This window comes from Sarcophilus harrisii, chromosome 5, assembly GCF_902635505.1.
Source record: "Sarcophilus harrisii chromosome 5, mSarHar1.11, whole genome shotgun sequence".
Classification (NCBI taxonomy): Eukaryota; Metazoa; Chordata; class Mammalia; order Dasyuromorphia; family Dasyuridae; genus Sarcophilus; species Sarcophilus harrisii.
Window position 1 is genome coordinate 174,657,733 of NC_045430.1, and position 17,384 is coordinate 174,675,116.

At 35.3% G+C, this 17,384-nt stretch overlaps 1 protein-coding gene and 1 long non-coding RNA gene across 3 annotated transcripts in view; one reads left to right on the top strand and one right to left on the bottom strand.

Annotated features, from left to right (window-relative positions):
* GRM8 (glutamate metabotropic receptor 8) overlaps positions 1–17,384 on the bottom strand; it is a 927,338-nt gene that overhangs the window by 100,837 nt on the left and 809,117 nt on the right. The gene's annotated exons all lie outside the window — the stretch shown is intronic.
* Positions 15,755–17,384, top strand: part of LOC116419369 — a 42,412-nt gene continuing 40,782 nt past the window's right edge. The window contains exons 1-2 of one of the 2 annotated variants that reach the window (XR_004229665.1): positions 15,755–15,980; positions 16,145–16,296. This is a non-coding gene — a long non-coding RNA (uncharacterized LOC116419369). Of the gene's footprint in view, positions 16,297–17,384 lie in introns of both variants that reach the window. The other variant, XR_004229664.1, reaches the window with a different exon arrangement.

Genomic DNA, 17,384 nt, shown 5'->3' on the forward strand with positions numbered 1-17,384 from the left:
TTGGATATATTTACAGGTTTCTATCGATCTAGAAATTTCTCCCAAATTCTATGTGCATTTTGGTTATGTGTAATTTATGAAGAACCCCTGTCTTTCAGAGAAATATAAGTATTTCCAGGGAAATAGTGTATTTTGAAGTTCAGTAATATTGACCAACTACAAAGCATTTTAATCAGTCAAGAATTTTTTGAACACTTATTATGTGTCAAGCATTGGACAATGTGCTGACAACTTGAAACAGAAATGGGTATATTCAGGATTCCCGAATCCTGAATCCAACCAGGGCTAACAAATTGTCTTTATACCTGCTTCTAATTAGTTCCGATAATGCCTCTGAGGGCGTAACTGCTGATGACCCTTTGCCACAGGCTGGTGAGATCAGGTTTGTTGTGTCTGCAAAGTGAGATCAGGTTTAATGAGGAGGCACCAAGAAAAGCAGAGGGAAAATGCAGATTGAGACACATCTAGAGTAACAAAAATGTCTAGTCCTGCAGCCCACGATTCCAAATAAATTCTGCCAACTCTTACGTGGGGACTTATTTGATCTAAGATTACCCTAAGAGTGGTGCAGCTATAATAAGAAACAGATCCTTTCCTTCTAGCTCAGCATAAAATTATCCCTCTCCTCAGAGCTACAGGCCATCTGGGGGTCAGCCTATTTTCTGGCTATAGCCAGACTTATGTGTCTTCTTCAAATGAGGCAAATAAGAAGATGCAGAGGAAATCAGAGTAAAGTAGAACAGGAAAAAAAAATATATGGAATGTTTTCTTGTCAAGAACTAAAAAGGAACACTTCCTCTTTTAGATGAAAAACCGATGCCCAATAAGTAACTTGCCCAATAAGAGATTTGCCCAATGTCATCTTAGCAAGTAGCCAATAATGATGGGACAAGAAATATTATTTCTGACATCAGGGTTCAGCACTCTTTTTACTCTGGCATCTCAACAACTACTTTTATTTGACTAAAAGGCAGGACTCTTTAAAGTAATCTGCATAAAGTCAAATCATTTAGTTCTTTTAGAGTAGATAATTTATCATTTTTTAAATGTCTCTTCTAGTGTTTAGCAATATGCTTTGCACATAGGAGGAGGCTTTTAATAAACATTAGGTGAAATGATTGAATGTTTCATGTATACCAACTAAAAGTACAAATGGACCCTACTCCTCCTTTTTACCTACCAAAAAGAAATGTGGTGGCAAAGAACTAGAAACTAAGGGGATGGCAATTAATTAGGAAATGAATGTTTCATGTGTACCAACCAAAACGACAAATGGACCCTACTCTCCTTTTACCCACCAAAAAAGAGAGTTGGTGGCAAACAACTTGAAACTAAGGAATGGCGATTAATTAACAAATGTCTGGACAAATTATAACATATGAATATAATGGAAATATTGTTGTTTAAAGAAATAAGCAGTTTCAAAGAGACATAGTAAGACTCATCTGAGCTGATAATGAGTCAAACAAATAGAATCAACAGCAATTTATTAGTCACTTATCCTGGATAATTAAAGAACATATGAAAACATAAATTGCTACTAAATTAAAATTGTACCCATGTAGTAAATTGACTAAACATGTCTTAGGTACTTAAATTAGTTGACTATAGAATATTTACTTTATTCTTTAGATTATCCTATCACAAGCTAAAAGGTAGTATAAGCTACAGTGACAGTCCTTTTCTTATTATCGCTGAAGTAGAGACTTGTAAAATTAATACCTTTCCCTCTTTTTTGTAGTACTTATCTTTTAAATATATTTTTTTCTTTTTTTGCATAATAGGACTCAATGTTTTTCAATCTATTTTATATAACCAGGCTTAAGAATATGATAATGAATCTGGGTGTCAGAACTAAGCTACATGTTGCAACCTCTTGAATATATGTCCACCTTGATAAGCCTTGATAATCAACATGATAAGCCCTTGAATTGATGAGTCAAGAGTTGCTTAAAGTTGTTGGTAAATCAATACAGTGATGGTGGTATTTTCATGTTTCTCATTTTTTTTGGATGAATTTCATATTTAAATGGCCTGAAGACAAGTCACTATTTTGATATTTTTATTTTTGATAGAATGTTCTATAATCTACTGTGTAGGTAGGGAGAAAAAAAAAAAGACTGCCATTTTAATTGAATTGATAGTTCACGTTTTGTGTTTGCATGTTCAGAACAACTCTAGTAATACTCAAGATGACAAAGTACCCCACAAAGGGTTTTAATTTCTTCTGTTACAATTTCCTATTTTGAAAGCTTATGAAGTTTGGAAATCATGAGTATTCCATATGACAACATTACTAACTAAATTTTTATGGATCATTGTTACATGTTGTTGTTGAGTCACTTCAGTCATGTCTGAGTCTTTATGACCTTCTTCAGGGTTTTCTTGGCAAAGATACTGGAATTAATTCTCATTTCCTTCTCCAGTTCATTTTTACAGATGAGGAAACTGAGGCAAAGACTTGCCCAAGGTCACACAGCTAGTAAATGTCTGAGGCCAGATTTGAATTCATGACAATATGTGTTTGTGATTCCGAGCTCCATGTTGTATCCCCTGTACTTCCTAGCTGCCTAATAGGTTCTGTGTGGGGGTTGTGTCTGTAATTACCTTCCAGTACAATTCATTTTTTCACATTGCAAGGATATTAGGAGTGTGTCTTTGTGGCATGAGTATTTTTTGTTTGTTAATTTATAATGAATAGTTAATGACCTTCTGACATACAATTTGAGTCAAATGATAGTGCCTTAAGAGGCACCTGTTAAATGTAAGGGTATTGGGGTTTTTTTTGTTTGGTTGTTAGTTTTTACAATCTGCAATCTGATACACAGATTCACAATTTCTAACCATTTTATGCTATAATCTATTGCCATTATTAAGTCTGAGACTACCTGAAGATAATCTTCTAATTCCTAATGACGGTGATCTGACCCTTAATCATTATCCTAAATCCATTGTTTGTTATATTATTATTTAATTAACCTGTGATCTTATCAATGTAGATAACCTTTCCAATGTTCCAGATCATATTACATTCCTGCCTTGTCATCCTATGCAATTATTATCTATTTCTTCCCATAAGTCTGCCATATAGGCCCAACTCACATGCTTGAGGTCTTCTCCTAAGTATTTTAATATTTCGTGACCATTAGTGCAACATGAGGTCCATACGCAATCTCATTCTTACAAGCCTAATTCGCTTCCTTTTCTGATCATATATTTTCTACACAGTATCTTATCTTCAGAACCAAAGCATTTTAAAAGATAAGAGTGTGGAGTTTGCAATAAAGAAGAAATATGTTCAAGTTTCACCTGTGACACATTCTGCCTGAGAGATAATGGGTACATCCTCAATCTCTCAGAAACCCGGGTAACTCTATAGAGTATGTAAGTTGCAGATGAGTTGTTGATATGCATCAGTGGAGTGAATATTCATATATTTGGAGAAATCACAAGTCTAGACTATCTTCCATATTTCTTCTCCCCTCTCTAGCAGTTTTATATATTAACTTTTATATAGTGGTTTAAAGTTTCTAAAGCACTTTACATATGTTATTGTATTTTGTATTTGTAATAGAACAATATTCCCATTTTACAGAAGAAAAAATTGAAGCATAAAAATGAAATAAAAATTTGAATGAGGACTTGGATACACTATAAATCATAAGTGCTAGGACTATAGAAAAAATTGACTTATATGTAGCCAAAAATGTAAAAATTTTCACAGGAAGGCAGAATTTTAAAATATACTATGAATAATATTCTATTTTAAAATAAAAATTAGTAATGTTAACATTGCATTGCATATAACAGGCTTTCTAGGTAAAGATAGGACTGCTAGTAGTTTTACTATTTATACATATAGATATTAAAATTTATATTAATACTAGATTTGGTGAGATGACAAAATCTTACTGGACCTTTCCAATAATAAAATTTGATGATTATCATGACTTGCTGTTGAAAAAAATATATATATTTTACTTAATTTCTCAGAGAAGCAGGTAGGGCATGGGCTGTTTGTCCTCATTTTACAGAAGACTAAAGCTTAGAGGGATTTGCTTGAATTAACCTGAGCTGCAAGCGTCCTGACCCCTCAATTTGATATGCCTCATCCTAGATCAAACTACATAGGTTAATGTGTCTGTTCCTATAATCTGACCCTTGACTAGCCTGCTACAGTATTAAAAAGCCTTTTGATCCTATGAACACTGCAACATTTTTGTCTTAATTGAATGACTTCCTTTGTAGAAGGTCTCATCTGATTGTTAATGCATGAGATCAACCAATACTTTAACTGAGCTGATTAAAGTTTTTTTTATCACTGCATTTTTATAGTGTTTCTTCTATATATCCTGCCATATTAACTCTCCAAATAGGAGTTGTCTGAGTACCTAGTGTCATCCATTATTCATATATATCCAACCCAGCTGAGCTGGGAAGAAGCCAGCAAAGCTGTGATGATGGCAGCTTAGCCATACTCCAGGGTTTCATCATTGGCAATGTGTTCTTGCCATTAAATGTAGAATATAGTTTTGAGATGATGTTGGTAAAAAGGCTCAAGAAGCCAGATGTGTCAACTGACTGTTCCAAATCTCAAAGCAATAGAATGTGTTGTGCCCAGTTACTTCTTTCTAGACTACTATCTTGGTCTAATCTTGATACCTTGAGCACTCCACAGTTGTAAAATCGTGAACTTTTAAATTTGAAAATAGAGCTAATATGATATCACTCTTTGCTGATGCAGGAATACCGTGTACAGTATGTCTGCCAAGGCAGTCATCCAGCCTCAGTTTGAATATATCCAGTAATGAAAAACCGACTACCACACAACACAGCTTAATCCACATTTGGACAACTTTAATTGTTAAGAATTTCTTCTTTACACTGAGCCAAATCTGCTTCCCCAGTACTTTTATCCATTGGCCTTACTGCTGTGCTTTGGGGCCAACTAGAATAAACTGAAGTCCTGCTCCATAGGACACTCTTTTCAAGTACTGAAAGGTAGCTTTCATACATGGCCTTAATTTTCCACGCTCTACATTAAACATGCCTAATCCAACAATTCTCAAAGTACAGGATTTATATTTCTACTCCTTCCTTCATTTTTTCATTCCATTTTATGTCCCTTTTTAAATGGGGTGCCAAGAATTAAACACAACACTCCAAGTACAATACGAGGAAAGCAGAGATTGTTTCACTTTGTATGAGTATCACCCTAGAGATTGCTAAAAAGTTAATCAGGATAGTGAGGGGCCATGAGTTCATGATACATAAGAAGTAGTTGAAGGACCTAGAAATTTTACCTTTGAGAAGAAAAACTTGTGACAGGAAGACATGATGACTGTCTTCAATTAGTTGAAGGTTGTCTTATAAAAAAGGAATTTTTTCTGATTTCCCCCATGGAAGAGTACCAGGGAAAATGTGTATGCCACAGTAGGTAGAACTGACAAAGGCAAGTTTAGTCTTGTTTTAACTAGGTAGCATAGTAGAAAAAGTGCTGGACTGGGAGTCAGGAGATGTAAGTTCAAATTCAGCTTCATGAACTGCCTAGTTATGTGGACAAATTACTTTATAGCCATCTGCCTCAGTTTTCTACTCTGAAAAATATGGATAACAGTATCTATGGGATAGAAGTGTTGTGTAGATAAAAGGAGTGAGTAGCTATATAACACTTTGTCAATTGAAAAGTATTATATAAATACCAGTTGGTTTTGCTATTGTTAAAATTGAGACATCATAAAATAGAAAAGGCTGCCTTGGAAAATAGTGGGTGCATCTTGATTAGAGGTCAAATAAAGTCTGAATGCTAATTTTCTAATAATGATATAGAGGGAATTTCAGATTATGTATATTGAAGATTCTGCAGTTCTGATAATAATAACTTATGAAAAGAACTGATAGATGTGACATGTAAGTGATTATGTTTTAAAAGTAACCTTGAGAAAGGCAGAGTGCCTTAGTATGGGTATTCAGGTTTTAAAAAAAAGGAAGTAGGTGGATTCTTCTGACTTCCTAAGTTGTTGTTTGTCCTTCATTCTTCAAGAGGACCATGACATCAGGAAGGGGATGCCATGACGTGCAAGTGAATCGGATTTCAGTGAGGATGCCTGTGCAAGGTCTCCTGCCTCATTTTCCCCTACAAAGCCATCTGAGTCCAGTAGCAAGATACAGATCAAGATGAATGGAGATGACCCTAGATGAAATGTGGCCTTTTTAAGCTAAGTTTTCAAAAGACTAATAGGAGATAAAATGAATTCATTAAGAACAGGCAATGCCAAATTAGTCTTCTTTCTAGTTTTTTTTTTTAATAGTTTAGACTGATAAAATGGGGAAAGATACATAGCATAAGTGGATTTAGCAAGGCAACTGAGAGGTCTTTCATGGTGATATTTCTGGACAAGGTGATAAAAATGGGCTAGACTGCAAGATAGTTTAGTGACTTCTGAACCAGATAAATGACTAAAAAGTGGCAATTAATAAATCAATGTCAACTTTACCATAGTCTTTAGAGGAGATATTACTCAGATATTACTGGACTTGTCTTCAACATTTTTATCAATGCCTTTGGTGAAAGTATAGACATCCAGCATATCAAATTTTCAGGTCAAACAAAAAGAAAAGAATTAATGCATTATATTACATACTCTAGATTCACAATAATAATAATGAGGAATATAGCTAGCATTTATATAGTACCTGTTATGTGCCCATTGTTATACTAATACTTTACAAATATTATCTCACATGATTCTTACAAAAACCCTGTGAGGTAAGTCCTAATATTATCCCCATTTTACAGATGAGGAAACTGAGTCAGACAGAGGGGTTTTTCTTTCCCCCAGGATCACATTACTGGTTAGTATCTGAGACCAACAACTCGGTTGTTCTGACTCCAGGCCCTAAACTCTACTCACTAGACTACATAATTTCTTTTAAATCTCAAAGATCTTAAGAAGTTTAAATGCCTGAGTGGTGCTAATGAAATAAACTAAATTCAACATATTTATTAATCACCTATTCAGCACCTAACATGTGTAAGACAGTGTGTAAGTCCTACCAACAGAAAAGAAAAATGACCCAGATCCTGTTTTGTCAGGCTGATAGAATTAACAATCTACCTAAGAGAAATAGAATGCATATGGAAAAGCATAACTCAAAGTTTAATGAAAAAAATTCATATAAAGTATTCTAGGAAAATTTGAGATAATGAGACATTGTCAGAGTCAAACAAATAATAGAAAATTCAGCAGGAAGAAATAAAAATGAAATTTATTTCAGGAATGGGACATCCTCTGGGCACCTAATGATTTGTGTGAATATGAAGAGGCAGGAGATAACAAATTGACACTGAGAATAACTAGAAGTCCCATTTGGGTAAAAATGAATTGCATGAAGCAGGATTTTATGACATAAACCTGTTACAGAGTTTTGGAGCAGGATTGTGAGAAACTTAGAAGCCAGGCTAAAAAGTTGATATTTTATCTTATACCAATAGGGAATGAATTTTTAATCAAAGATATTGCAGTGTCATAACAATATAATAAAAACATTTTTCCATAATCATTTAAAAGTGGACTTGGGAAATACTGAAGTCCATAAGTCTATTAATAATCATTTATTAAGTGCTAACTGTGTGCCAAGCATTGTGCTAACACTAAAAAGAATAAGTAAACTATTACATTACAATGTTCCAAAAGAGAGGCGATGAGAGTTTGAAATGTGGTATTGGAATTATGAACAGGAAGAAAGAAAAAGATCCAAGAATTGGGCAGGTAGAAACAAGACTTCACAAATGACTGACCATAGAAGATGAGGGAAAGGAAAGGAAAAAAAAAATAAAAAGAAGTCAAGTTTATGAGCCTGGGTAACTGGGAGAATGAGGTGCTAACAATACATGATAGTGAAGTCAGAAGGAGCAGAAAGAGTAGAAAAAGGAGACTCTATTTGTGTCAGGTTGAGCTTGGGTTACCAATAGGCTATCCAGTTGGATGTTTTCAGTAGATACTTAAAGCTGACTAACTTTACATTTATATTAACTTTAAAAGACTTTAACATATATATATGTGTGTATATATATATATATATATATATATATATATATAGTATGTGTGTAGCAACAAAAGAATATAAAAACTTGGATCTGCATACCAATCACTATACAATACAGTTATATATATATATATATATATATATATATATATGCACACACATACATATATATACATATATGATCTGAGGGGTAGGCATTATATCCATGAAGAGTTATGTCTGCAGGTCAGATCATATGTAACATTAAAAAATCATACCACCTAATAATTACCATAATTGCCAATTACCATGGGTTTAGTTAGCTACGTTTTAGCTATGTTTTGTTTTAGACAAGTTGCTTCTGGATAACTTGGCTAAGGAAAAGGAAACAATAACTGGGCTTAGGCTAGCACCCAAGGATAAAGCAACTATTGGTCACTGTTGCCAACCATAGCACAGCTGTGGCTCATGAAATAGAATGGGGAAGGCATGGCTTGTGCCGGGATGCTCTCAGCCTCAAAAGGCAGCCATAAGCACCCATCAAACTTTTAAAAGCAAATAGCCCAAAGCAGCTGACACTCAGTCATCTCTCCTATCATTAAACCAGTACTTCACATATCATCATGACGAACTGCTCCATAGCCAGTTTCTGATTTAGTTAAATACAATATCTTTTCTAATATTTTTGTGCCTTACATTTGAACTCAAAGCTCTGTTTAATCAGAACTGAAACAAGAATTGGGCTGGGATGGGGCTAGAGCGATTCTGTGATAGATGGTCATTTGTCTCTGTGTAGAAAATGTTGACAGTGCTAGAAGCATCTGAACCAGAGACATTTACTTCTCATATCATGCCCCAAGATGAGGAAGTGATGGGCCCCTGATGCCCACAGAAGAACCCTTCTTGAAACATGAGATTGGATTTGCCTGGAAAGTTTTCTTCTGTAAAGGGAACATTCAACCTGGAAGGTTGGCTGATATAAATAGGAAAAAAAATGTCAGTAAAATAAATCATAGATATAGGTTAAAACCAAGGAAATGGGGTCTTAGAAAGGTCATGTGCCTGACTCAAGTTATGCAGCTAAATAACAGCAGAGGCAGATCTTCTGAGCCTAAACTTACATTATTTCCATCACACAATATGACCTCTGTCTTCTCTGTGCTGTGCTGACAATTATGTTGTATATCTCACAGTGGTCCTTGAAACAAAAGCAAGAGTTCATCAGGAGAAGTGGGGAATTGACAGAGAGAAAAAACACCCCAAAGTGTAATGGAAATTTCTTAGGCTTGAAATGAGGAATCTGTGTTTCAGTCTTAGTTCAACCACTAACTACTCACAGGCCCCTGACCACGTCCTATGCCCATTCTTCATATTATTTCTGTCATCATTTTCATATTGCTAATCAGAAGGGTGACCAAAGGGTTTTCTACTGACTTCTGTGCTTCTTGCTGTCTCTGTCTTATTTCTTTGGGAAGCTGCATGAAAGTAATGATTCTGGGGTTGGGCCATCAACTCAAACCTGATGTTTCATATTCTTGAGTTTCCTGAAGAAATTCTTTGGGAATCCAAACATTGATTTTGAATAAAGCCAGACTTTGGATTGACTGTTGGTATTAAATGCCTTTGAAAAATTGATGAATAGGAAGAGTAGATCTTCATTGCTGCCTCTTTCACTTCTCCTGTGTCTTCTCCATGGCAGACATCCTGCCCAATCATCAGATATCTCATGAAGCACAGAGTTGCCAGTTGTGTACAACAGCATGATTCAGGGGTCACTGGGGAAGAAGAGATTAAAAAACAGAGACCTCCAATAGGCACTACAGGCAGCTGGGTAATACAATATATAGAATGCTAGATTTGGAATCAGGAAGACAGAAGTCTGAATTTTGCCCCCACTGCTTACTAGGTTTGTGACAATGGGCAAAGCATATAACTTTCTTTGATCTCAATTTCTTCTTACATAAAATATGGTCAATAATAATAATGTATGTGTTTTGTAAACTTAAAAATATTATGTAAACATTAGCTATTACTATTATTTAACATATTACAGGATCTCCAGCACTGAAAAAGGAAACGGCAAACCACTCTGATACTTTGTCAAGAAAACCCCCAAAAGAGGGATAAAGAATTAGACGTAAATGAAATGACTGAGCAACAACAGTCTCAGTTTTGCTTTGTAGAATAATATTGAGTTTAGAAGTTTTAAAATCTTCAAAATAATTCTGCCTCTGGAAAATGGTGGTACTAACATGCCTTCAGCAGTCCCTTCCCATGCTAAGGTATGGATGTTCTATTACGCATTAGGTAAAGATGAGTCTATATGTGTTTGCATCCCCTTACAATGTCAAGTTTGAGGGAAGTACTTATCATTTTAATGCTCTGATACAGGATTCCTTTGTGTCCTGAATCTATATCCTCAGCATCTATCCTATATGTCCCCTCCTCTCCATTCTCATTCTCACCACCCTAATAAAAAGGCTCATTGCCACTGACCTGGATTATTGCAATATCCTTCTAAGAGATCTATCTGCCTACACTAATCTCATCACTGCCAAGCTTATCTTCTCCTTGTTCACATATGGTTACAGTATATGTCTGCTCAAAAGCCTTTAATATCTCTTCATTGTCTGTTGAACAAAATTCAGACTCCTTTGCTTGTCATTCAAACCCTTTCACAATCGGTGCTATTCTACTTTTCCCACTCAACCTCACTTTATATTACTCCCATTCCATGTGCTTCAAATTCAGTCACATTTTAACTGGCTCTTCTTTGTCTGCTTCTCCTCCTTCCCATCCAATCCCATTCTTTCTTATTTCTGTTCCTGTTGTTTGCTATGACTGAACTATATTCCTTTCTTTTGTCCCTTTTTATCTTTTACTATTCCACTCAATTCTTTAGCAAACTTTTCTACTCTTACCACATAAACCACTTTATTTTACATCTCTCTATCCTGTGTTATGGTTATCTGTTTACCTCTCATTTACTTTCTAGAACTTCATGAAGGCAAAGTTCATCTTTCCCAAACTATAATATCCTCATTAACCATCCCTGGTGCTCTCTACCCACTATATGCTTAATGTCCGTTGAATTGAATACCTTATCTAGGTCTCTAAATTATAAAGAGCCTTATCAGATTTTGATATATATATATATATATATATATTCCTTCTCATCTCCTTAGATAATGGTATTTTTTTAGAGTCATATGTTCTTATTGTATTAGTTTATTTCCATATCTCCACAATTCTCTTTTTTTAAAACAACTTACTTTTCTCTTATATAACCTCAAACAAGTGCTTTCACAATGATTTGATCCAGAACAGCTATAAACACTGAGATAATAAATGATGTCTTTAAAATTTTTTGAAAGAACATGATTCATCTTGATGTCAAAATCTGTAAAACAAGTAATGCGTGGAAATTAAACGAAGTCTTTTCATTGAATGAAGATGCACTCTCAACAGCCATCTATTCTCATCTGGTCCTAGTTCAGCCTCCCATCATCGTTTAATTTTACCCAGAGGTTTCCAAAACATCTGCTTAAATCATTTAACTAATTTCACTCCATTCTACAATGCTCATGGCTTCAAAGCCATCTTCAGTTTAGCTCAATCCAGTTCTTCATAAGAAACTGTTCTAAAAATATAAAGCCGAAACTATTCTGGAAGAATTTCAGTTTCTATGTTCCTGATTCTAAATGTCCCAGTTATATAAACTCTAACAGATTGTAAGTTCCTTACCTGCATGGAAAATGTTTTATTCATCTTTAGTTCTTCTCAGTGTTTATCACAATACTTTGCATATATTATGTATTCATTCTTTTTTGGGGTTGTTTCAGTCACTTCTGACTCCTTATGACTCCATTTAGGGTTTTCTTGGCAAAGATATTCGAGTACCTTTCCATTTGCTTCACCAGCTCACTGACAAAACTACAGCAAAGAGACAAAACTACAGCCACACAGAGTCACACAGCTAATATGTATCTGAGGCCAGATCTGAACTCGGGAAGATGAATCTTTCTGATTGCAGACTTGGCTCTCTCTCTCTCTCTCTATTCACTGTACCATCTAGCAACCCATTCATTGACTGTTAAAAAATAAATGAGAAAAGAATAATGAATGGAATAGGTTACAAATTCCTTACAAAAGACAAATTCCAGTCTTTAAGGCTTTCTACAATCTGAATCTTCCTAGTCTTTTTTGCTCATCATTTTATTTATGTTCAAGTCAAACTGGGTGTCCCATTCTCATCTGTTCTTAATTGCTACAAGGAAAAGTATTCCTCCATGTTCACAATTCCTCAAATGCATTTTTCATTCATCTCTGTCTCTTAGAATCCTTCTCTTTCTTCAAGGCTCACCTCAAATGTCACCTTCTCTATATAGCATTTCCTGATTGCCATAACTAAAAGATCATACTCCCTCTTGCATTTCCTCAGAGGAGATGGTCTTGATCTCTCCTGTGTGCCTATTATCCTTTGTCATATTTAATATTTATTTGGTATACATATCTTATTAGATCTTCTAAATCAAGATCTTTATTATTTCATCTTGATATTCTTAGGGTCTTGTTCTTAAGTCGGTCCTAAATAAATGTTTCTTGAATGGAATTGTATGAATTAATGCACAGTTGGATAATGCTCAAAACTGTTCTGTTTGACTCATATCATAGAATTTAAGAGTTGCAATGTAGCTTAAAGATCATTCAGTACAATATTCTCATTTTAAGAATAAGGAAACAGATTCTAGTGAAGTGATGGGACTTAAGAAAGGCCATACATATATGGAAGAGAGAAGTTTAGAATCCATGGCTCCTGACAACAAAGTTTATGCTATTAGCACTCCAATGCAATTATTTGCCACTTTATCGTAAGGTTATTTTTGACAATCTATCCACCTTTCTTTGTCCTCTGTGGACTTGTATTATATAGAATAGTGATCTATTTTTTAAAATTACACATTAAATAGTTGCTGTTTTTGCTGTTGTTTTTGTTTCGTGTTTTTTGGTAGCTGAGTCTTATGAATTATTACAGAGTAGCTTTGATATACTTTGCAGTATCTTTTGAGCAGTTTCTTAAAAATGCTCAGCTGAATCTATCAGCTTGTAGTTGCTTTTTTTTCCCCCTGGGATTGGGAGAGAAGAACAAACAAAAGCAAGGCGTTTGCATGCCTAAATTGGTCAGGAGTTTTGCTTTTTTGTTTTGTTTTATTTTTCTGAAATTAATAAAGATGTTTATTTCAAACAGCATCATTCAGTATAATTGTATGAGTTCGTATATGCTTTAGGGACAAAGGTAGCAAGGTAAAAGAGCCCTACCAAGATGTCCCTTCTTGACAAAGTGATAGATGTCCCTGACCTTACTCCCACCATCACCATGGCAGAGAACCAGGGACACTGCTGTTGTCACTAAGAAAGAACAGAAATCATGCCCTTGGATGTATGCTTGCCATTACCATGAGGCCCATATACATATAACCAATGGACTCATTCTTCAGACTTATTAGAGAGAATGACAGTGTAATCACAAAGTGAATAGAAAAATCATAGGGAGAACAAACAACAAACAATATTCTGCAGTCATTGATCTTTTTTGTTTCCATACTCATTTCTATCTAATAGATAGGCTTATGACACCGATCTAATCCCATTCTCTTTCATATAAAAGAGGCATGAAAGAGCTATTACAATGGAGGGGAAGATGAAGGGTTAGAAAGCAAAGAATAAACCTTATTCTCATCAAAACTGGCTCAAAGAGGAAATAACAGAGGGACTCAGTTGGATATAAAAATCTCTCTTACCCTTTAAGGTAGTAAAAAAGAATAAGCATAATAGAAGGAGGAGGAGGGATGTATAAAAGGATGGACATATTGAGGAAAGTCATAATTAGAAGTAAAATACTTGTGAAATGGGAAAGGGTGGGTATTAAGAGAGAAAGGATGATAGTCCTCTGTTTCATTAAATATCCATTTGTTCCCTGAAAGATTACATTCATTTTTACTTAGTAGATGTTCTTGGTTATAATCCTAACTCCTTTGCCTTCCATATATCATATTACAAGTCCTAGGGTTCTTTAAAATGGAAACTGCCAAATCCTGTGTAACCTTCCGTAATATTTGAATTCTTTCTTTTTGGCTGTTTGTGATATTTTCCCCTTGATCTGTGAGCTCTAGAATTTGGCTAAGATATTCCCTGGAGTTTTCAATTTGGGAACTCTTTCAGGTCATGATTGGTAGATTTTTGCAATTTATATTTTGCCCTCTGGTTCTAATGTATAAGGATAGGGTTTTTTGTCTGTTTGTTTTTTAATGATTTCTTGAAAAATGTTGTCCAAGCTCTTTTTTTTTGATCATGGCTTTCAGGTAGTTCATTAACTTTTATATTATCTCTTCTGGATCTATTTGTTAGATTGGTTGTTTTCCTATTGAGAAACTTCATATTTTCTATTTTTTAAAATTTTGTTTTATTTTGGTTTGATGTTTCAAAGTAATTATTTTGCCCTTGTTCAATTCTACTTTTTAAGAATTATTTTAATCTTCAATGAGATATTGTACTTCATTTTCTATTTAGCAAATTCTATTTTAGAGGGAGTTATTTTCCTCAGTAATTTTTTGTATCACTTTCCCTATGCTATTACTCTTTTCTTCCATGAATCTTTTTTTTTTTTTTTTTAGCTGAGGCAATTGGGGTTAAGTAACTTGCCCAGTGTCACATAGACAGGAAGTATTAAGTATCTGAGGCCAGATTTGAACTCATATCGTCGCTACTTCAGCGCTAGTGTGCTATCCGCTTTGCCACCTACCTGCCACCCCTTCCATGAATCTCTTACATCATTCTCGTTTCTTTTCCTACTTTTTCTTCTATGTCTCTAATTTGTTTGTTTGTATTTTTAAATCCTTTTAAACTTTTCCAAGAATTCTTTTTGGGCCTATAGTCAAATAACATTTTTCTTTGAGCTTTCACTTGACCTCTTCTAAGTATGGCTAATAATAATAATACCTTGAGACTCCCTATTGTAATGTTCGTATTTTGGTTGGTTTTCTGGGCTCTCTGAGAGTAGCCAGGGGTTAAAGTCCAAATTCTTTATTATCTCTTTCTAAGTCTCCTTTCCTGGGGTCCGGTTAGCTCTCTTAAAGGTCTTCCAGAGTCTTGGTTTCAGTGGGGGGAGCAGGAGGACAGGCCAGCCACCAGGAGGCTGATGAAGATGGAAATGAATTTCTCTCTCCTTGGTTCTGAGAACTTGAGCTCCTGATCACAGTCCTTTGGTCTTCTCTGCCTCTCTGCGAATGAATCTAGCTGAGGCTTCTAGCTTATATGCTCTACATTGAGTATAAACCAATCATTATATCACTAGGAAACCATTATTTGTTGTAAGATTAAATCAATCATACTGAACTTAAGAGAACTATGAAGCACCATGCTAAACTAGATAGCCATTGTCTCATCAATTCCACTTAGTTAGCATTCTTGTACGCATCCTTGTTTCAAGTTCAGAGTTCTGGCTCATAACACCCTATCACCATCATAACACTAAAATCAAGCTCCTTTTGTAATTTTTTTTTTGCTCACTTTTTCTTTTTTTCTTTTTGTGACTTGATACTTTTTTGTGAGAGTTGGACTCCGGTCCTGTATTACCTCAAGCTTTTTTGCATTGGGTCTCTGACTTACTGCTAGCTTTCCAGTGAAAGCTGCAGCACTTAACTGCTTACTTTCTCTGTGGGTTAGGTTTTCTTTCAGGCTTGCATGATGATGGGTGAACAGTATTCTCCCTGTTGGCTGCTGTGGTGGTGGACTTGAACTGCTGGTCTGCTCCAGACATGGGTTCTTGCTTCTTGGTTGCCATAGAAACAGAGTTGTGGTGGTTGGCCCTGAAGGAGGAACCTTGGTGCTGATCTGCCCCCAAAGTGTGGCCCTGCTGTTGGTTTTGTTATAGGAACAGGATCTCTCTGCTTGTAGGTCCCAAGCATATATAGTCTCACTGTTGACCAGCCCTGGGGCAGGGCTTTAGTACTGGTCAGCAATGGGGTCAAAGTCTTGCTGGTGGCTTGTTCTGGGGGTAAGGTCCCTGGGATAGGGCACTGATTGCTGTGCTACACAGACTACTCATTTGCCTCAGGGTTTGCAGGAAGGTGGAGTCTTTGCTCGTGTATTGTCCCAAGCTTGAAGCCTTGCTAAAGGCCTCCAGCTAGGAGGTTGGTGACTGTTGCTGCTGCTCTTGGAGTTCTCTACTCTCCCACCCCAGTGAAAAGGACCTTTCCTGTGGGGCTGGTAAGCCGAGTTCCTCATCTTACATCAAATCTGAGGTGGTTTTTCTACTTTGTTTGGAGGGGAATTTGGGAGAACTTCAGAGGGATCCTTCCTCACTTTACCATCTGGGCAATAGAAGTCTTCTCACTTTTTTATTGCAGTGACTCAACTTGATAGCAATAAGTGCCTTACAGATCTGGAAATAGTAATAAGCAAAATCCTTATATATCATACATACAGACATGCATATTATATATGTATATTCTCATATACATAAAAATCCATGAAGTTTGTTAATAGTAGAACATTCAACATGAGATAAAATATTATATGTGTGTGGGTGTATATATATATATATATATATAGGTTAAATGTGTGATAAATAATAATATATGATCATTTTTGCTAGGCATGAATTAATAGTAAAGATATATAGGTTTATGCTTTTTTTTTTTTTTTTTGCTTCGGTTTAGATTAGTGTGTATATAAAATTTTCCAAATCACTGAATTTCCACAGCTGAGAATTTAACCTTTTGGTTATATTTGTAATTAAGCTGAAGTCCTCTTGATATGCAAAATATTTTATAGTACTTTATTAAACACATAACTTATCTCTTTGGCATTTTTATCACCTTAAAATTTATAAGACTCTTCTCATTCCCTCCCACCATTAATAAGCATAGCACATTTTTATTTCTTAGAATCACAGATAAATCACAGAAGGGACCTAAGAGATTTTTAAAATTTTATTCTCTCTTTAGAAAGAAGGGAAAAAAAATGAGTCACAAGAAGTTTAAGTGTATTTCCTAAAGACATCCCTACAAATGATAGAGTAGAATTTGAACCCAACTATTCCAATTACAAATGGACCACATTATACCTTCATCCACATCATCTAATAGTTGCCATCACAGATCTCTCCAAAACATTGCTCATTTCCAAAATACATTTAAGTATCCATTAGGTTCTAAGCACTGTACTAAACACTGGGGATACAAATATGAAGACAGTCCCTGCTCTCAAAGTTTACAGTCTGCAAAGTTGGGGGAATGGAATGTAAGAAGAAGGGGGAAGTGCCTGATGAGGGGCCAGATTGGGGATGCCAAAGA